Here is a 6000-nt window from a genome sequence, read left to right as displayed (position 1 = left end):
TGAGGGTTACGCATTTGTTTCATTTGATTTGGCTAAGTCCTAAGTGTTTAATTTGTATATTATTTTTTTTGATGGGGTTTAATTTGTATATTATTATTTGCTGTAAAGTGAAAAAAAAATTACTAAGTGTTACACATTTGACCTGAGATACATTAGGCAACATTTTTAAAGCGCACTTGAAACCTGACAAATAAGTTACTCTTCAAAAGCGTACTCTTTGGTATAAAAAGTGAACCCATAGCTCTTAAGATAAGGCTACACTTTATAAGTGATTTCTATAATACCTAAGGCTACACTTTTTAAATGATGCTACAATTGTGTATCCTTTTCTCTTATAAAAAGGCAACACGGAGAAAAGCGTAGCCTATTCTATGAATAGGCTACCCTTTTCAAATGTAGCTTAAAAAAAGTGTGGTTGAATGGGTATTTTTCTTGTAGTGCACTATACACTACACTATGAAATATTAATGTTTCAAAAGAAATAATTTGAAATCCTTTAGTATATGACAAATTCTATAGAGCTTTTTACTTAGTCTTTAATTTTTGTTTATCTTATTTTTTATAATAAATTTAAAATATTTAAAATCTAATTTTATATTTTTAAATTAAACATTAATTATTTAATATTTTTTTATAATTAAACACTAAATTTTTAAGCACTATAATAACAACAACGTTTTGTATACATGCATATGCATGCTAGCCCCGCTGTGTTCGTAATAAGCAAGTGTTATTTGTGCTTAGTATATAGAGTAATATTCTAAACATTCAAATACTTTAAGTCGATAATTTTAATTCTAAATAAATTTTAATCATTTTAATCTTTTATCGGTTATTAGTATTGGCAAGTGTAGCAAAAAACACTGCCCAGCCATAAGCTAGATTTCCCTGATTTGATCTATTTCCCTTCCCATGTTTCTCTCCGATCTCTCAAGAAAGCATCATGGAAGAACGATGCAGATTGTTGTGATATTCACTCATCTCAATCTATAATAATTTAAAAGGTCCAATTCCAAGTAAAGTCACAAAACTCTCAAAATTAAAATTTCTGTATTTGAATAATAATTGATTCAATGGGACAATTCTTTGCCTTCATTGATAACAATGGATCTTAGTGACAACAAGCTTGTAGGACCAATAGGTGTGAATTCTCTACTTATTGTTATTCTATGTAATATTTGTCTCTTTCTAATAACAAACTCCAAGGTAGATTTCCAAACTCACTATTTGAATTTGAAAATCTTACTGCTTTATATTTATCATCAACTCACTTGAGTGATCAGCTAAGTTCGACCAATTTTCAAAGTTAAAATCTTGAACTAGACTTGATATATCTCACAATATTTTTCTCTCTATTAATTTTAATAACAATAGTGTTGACTATTTCTCACTTAGCCTCACTTCTTTATATTATCTTCTTGTAAGATTACAAAATTTCCAAGATTCCTAACAACACTTCAAAACCTAGAAGAACTAGATCTTTCTTATAACAAAATTAATGGGATGATTCCCAAATGGTTTAATGATAATCTCTTGCACACATGGAAGGGCATAAATTATATAGGTTTTAGTTTCAACCAATTACAAGGAACCCTCCAATTCCACCAGAGGCATTCAAATATTTTCAGTCTCCAACAACAACTTCATTGGACACATTTCTCCGACATTTAGCAATGCAGCGGCCTTACTCAATGCACTCATCTTGTCTCACAACCACTTGTCTAGGGTGATTTCACATTGTCTGAGAATATTTCATTTTCTTAATTAGTATTTTGGATCTACAAGTGAACAACTTTTATAGAAGCATACTTATAAATTTTTCTCAGGGCAATGAGTTTCAAACTATAAAGTTAAACGACAACCAACTTGAGGGTCCATTACCTCAGTCTTTGGCTAATTGCACATTGTTGAAAGTTTTGGATCTTGAGATAATAATATAGGATGATTTTTTCGGTTGGCTAGAAACGCTTCAGGAGTTGAAGGTACTCAGTTTACGAGCAAAAATAAACTTTATGGTACCATCACTAGTTTTAGTGTGGAACATCCATTTCCAAAGTTGAGAATATTTTATATTTCCAACAATAAATTTAGCGGCCCTTTGCCAACCTCATTCTTGTGAAAAGAAGAAGCAAAATTCTTAGTGGAGCATGATAAAATTTTAAGAAAATTAAAGACATTATAAAACTTAAACTTGGTTTAGATTCAAGTATGATGCAAAATGGTTTTTATCAAGTTAGAAAACTTATGAAACTATTTGTAAATTGTTCAATTTGCATAGTCAAAGTTTTAGTCAAAAGTTACAACTTAAAAATAAGTTTGCTTAGTTGCAATCTTTGACTTAGTCAAAGAATGAATTGTTAGATAAGTTGATATTATCATACAACTTGATAAAGATGAATGTGAAAGAAGATTCTAGTACATTCTGATGTAATTTGTGCACAACTTGATCAACTTGTAAACCAAATGCACCTCCACAAAATACTATATATAGGGGGTTAAGACATTTGCTAATGTATGTCATATTTTGTATAGAATTAGTGAGTGAAACTTAGAGAAAAAAGTAGTAAGGTCTCTCATATGTGTAATCCCTTTGTAAGAATTTCTATAATACTTAAGAGAGTATTATAGACTTCTCTATGTATTGTGAGAGATTATAATTTCACCACTTTATCATATTATTTTCACTAGTGTCTAAATTCTTGTTAAGTTCTTCTCGTTTACAAATTTTAGTTGTGTTATTCTGTCCCTATTAACTCTGGCACCTAACAGTGCTATCAGAACTTTAGGTTCTTAATCTTCCGCTGCAAAAGACAAGTTGGTGCTAGAACCATGGCAACAAATTTAAGATGGAGAATTCAATTGGAATAACTTTTTCCTTTGAAAACTGAATATCAAGGCAATTTTGAGAAAGAAGAATTACTTAAAAGCAACAGAAGGCAATCCTACCGACACTCCTGATGACAAGTGGAAAGAGATGGAGAAAAACGTCGTTGCCAATTTACACATGGCTATGGCAAATTCTGTATTGTCAAGCATCTCGGAGAAATAGACAGCAAAAGAGATTTGGGAAGCACTCACTAAGTTGTATGAGGTAAAGTCATTTCACAATAGGATATTCATGACAAGGAGGCTCTATACTATTCGTATGAGTGAATCTACATCGGTGATGAATCACAACAACAATCTTAATACTGTATTTTCATAACTGATAGCCATGGAGTGTCAAATTGTAGAAAATGAATGTTCTGAACTTCTTCTCCAAGGTTTACCAAACTCGTATGATCAACTTATCATCAACATCACAAATAACAATATTGCTTATCAACTTTGATTTGATGATGTTGCTGCTGTTATTCTTGAAGAAGAAAGCAGAAGCAAAAATAAAGATGATCGAACGGAAAGTTCAAAACAAGCAGAAGTTTTGTCGGTGATGAGAGGCAGATCAATGGAATGTGGCTCTAGTGGGAGTCAAAGTCGTGGGAGATCGAGATCTCGAAAGAAGAACCTTACTTGTTACAATTGTGGTAAGAAAGGACACTTGAAGAAAGATTGTTGGTTTAACAAGAAGAGCACAGAAAAAACTGCTAATTCAACTACCTCACATGATGGTTGTGTTGCAAACACCTCTGATGATGGAGATGTCTTGTGCATCGAAGCTGCTATTGGTCATGAAAACAATAAACCACTAGTTGATATCTGGCTGTTGGATTATGCAGCAACATATCACATGACGCCACATCACGAGTGGTTTAGCACTTATGAACCTGTTTCAAAAGGATACTTGAAGAAAGATTATTGGTTTAACAAGAAGAACACCAAGAAAACTGCTAATTTAACTACCTCATATGATTGTGTTACAAACACCTCTAATGATGGAGATGTCTTGTGCATTGAAGCTGCTATTGGTCATGAAAACAATAAACCACTAGTTGATGTCTAGCTATTGGATTGTGCAGCAACATATCACATGACTCCACATCACGAGTGGTTTAGCACTTATGAACCTGTTTCAAAAGGATCTGCACTCATAGGAGATGATCATGCCTAAGAAATTGTGGAAATCAATACCATCAAAATTAAGATGTTTGATGGTTCCATCCATATAGTTCAAGGTGTAAGACATGTGAATGACCTAAGAAAAAAAATTTATCCATTAGGTTGTTGGATTCTCAAGGATATAAGATTAATATTGAAAATGGATCGTTGAAGGCGACTAATGGTGCTCGTGTGATCATGAAGGCAAGGCTAACAATCAATCTCTACTTACTTTCTAGAGATACAGTTCGAGACGCAGAAGCATCAGTTTCGCCTGTTGACCAAGAAGATACAAAGATGTTGTGGCATTGCAAATTAGGCCACATGTCAGAATGTGGTCTACAGATTCTTGCAAAATGTAATCTCCTTCCAGGACTCAAAACGGTGAATCTACCTTTCTATGAGCACTGTGTGACAAGCAAGCAGCATAGATTGAAGTTTGAAAGATCAACCGCTAAAAGCAAGCACATACTAGACTTGATTCATCTAATGTATGGGAATCATCAGAATTATCACTAGGAGGAGTAAAATATTTTGTCTCCTTCATAGATGATTACTCACAAAGAGTGTGGGTATTTTTCATCAAGAAGAAGTCAGATGTATTTTCAGTATTCAAGGAGTTTAAAGCATGAATAGAACTTGAAACTAGAAAAAAAATAAAGTGCTTGAGGACAGACAACGGAGGAGAATACACTGATAATGATTTCATCACATTTTGCAAGCACGAGGGTATTTAGTGGGAAGCCTTATGTACGCTATGATTTGCACCAAATCAGATATCGCTCAATCTGTGGGGATGATCAGCAGATTCATGACAAATCTAGGAAAAGAGCAATGGAGTGATGTGAAGAGGATCTTGAGATATATCAAAGGAACTTTTAATATTGCTTTATATTTTGGAGGATCTGAATTTACTATCAAAGGTTATGTTGACTCTAATTTCGCAGGAGACCTTGACAAAAGAAAATCCACTACTGACTGTGTTTACACTTGCAGGGGGTACAATAAGTTGGTTATCAAAATTATAAGCAGTTGTAGCATTATCAACTACAGAAGCTGAATATATGATAGTTGCGCAATCTTGTAAGGAAGCAATTTAGATGCAAAAGGTTAATGGAGGAACTCGAGCACAACAGGATATGATTCCAATATTTTGTGACAGTCAGAGTGCCTTGCACATCGCAAGGAATCCAGCCTTTCATTCAAGAACAAAGCATATAGGCGTTCAATATCATTTTGTTCGTGAAGTAGTGGAAAAAGAAAAAGTAGATATGCAGAAAATCCACACCAACGACAATCTTGCAGATATCATGACAAAATCAATCAATACAGATAAATTTGATTGGTGCAGATCTTCTCTTGGCCTATTGAAAATATAAGCAGCTTGAATACACCAAAATAATAATTTTGAGTGGGAGATTTTGAAAAGAAGAAGTAAAATTTTTCTTTTGGTTTGAAGCCAACAAAAATGGCTAAGTTATAAGTGATACAAGTCGAGCATGATGAAGTTTCAAGAAAGTTAAAGAACATTATATAACTTAAACTTGGTCTAGAATCAAGTAAGATGTAAATGGTTCTTATCAAGTTATTAGAAGACTCATGAAACTACTTACAAGTTGTCCAACTTGCATAGTCAAAATTCTAGTCAAATTTTACAACTTGAAGATAAGTTAGCTTAGTTGCAATCTTTGACTTAGTCAAAGAATGAATTGTTACATAAGTTGATATTTATCAACTTGTCATACAACTTGATAAAGATGAATGTGAAAGAAGATTTTTGTGCACAGCTTAATCAATTTGTAAACCAAATACACCTCCACAAAAATACTATATATAAGAGGTTAAGGCATTTACTAATGTATGTCATGTTTTGTATAGAATTAGTAAGTGAAACTTAAAGAAAAAAGTAATAAGATCTCTCATATGTGTAATCTCTTTGTAAGAAGTTTTATAATACTTAAAAAA

The sequence above is a fragment of the Arachis stenosperma genome, chromosome 7 (assembly GCF_014773155.1).
Source record: "Arachis stenosperma cultivar V10309 chromosome 7, arast.V10309.gnm1.PFL2, whole genome shotgun sequence".
NCBI lineage: Eukaryota > Viridiplantae > Streptophyta > Magnoliopsida > Fabales > Fabaceae > Arachis > Arachis stenosperma.
Note: the sequence above shows the minus strand (reverse complement) of the source record.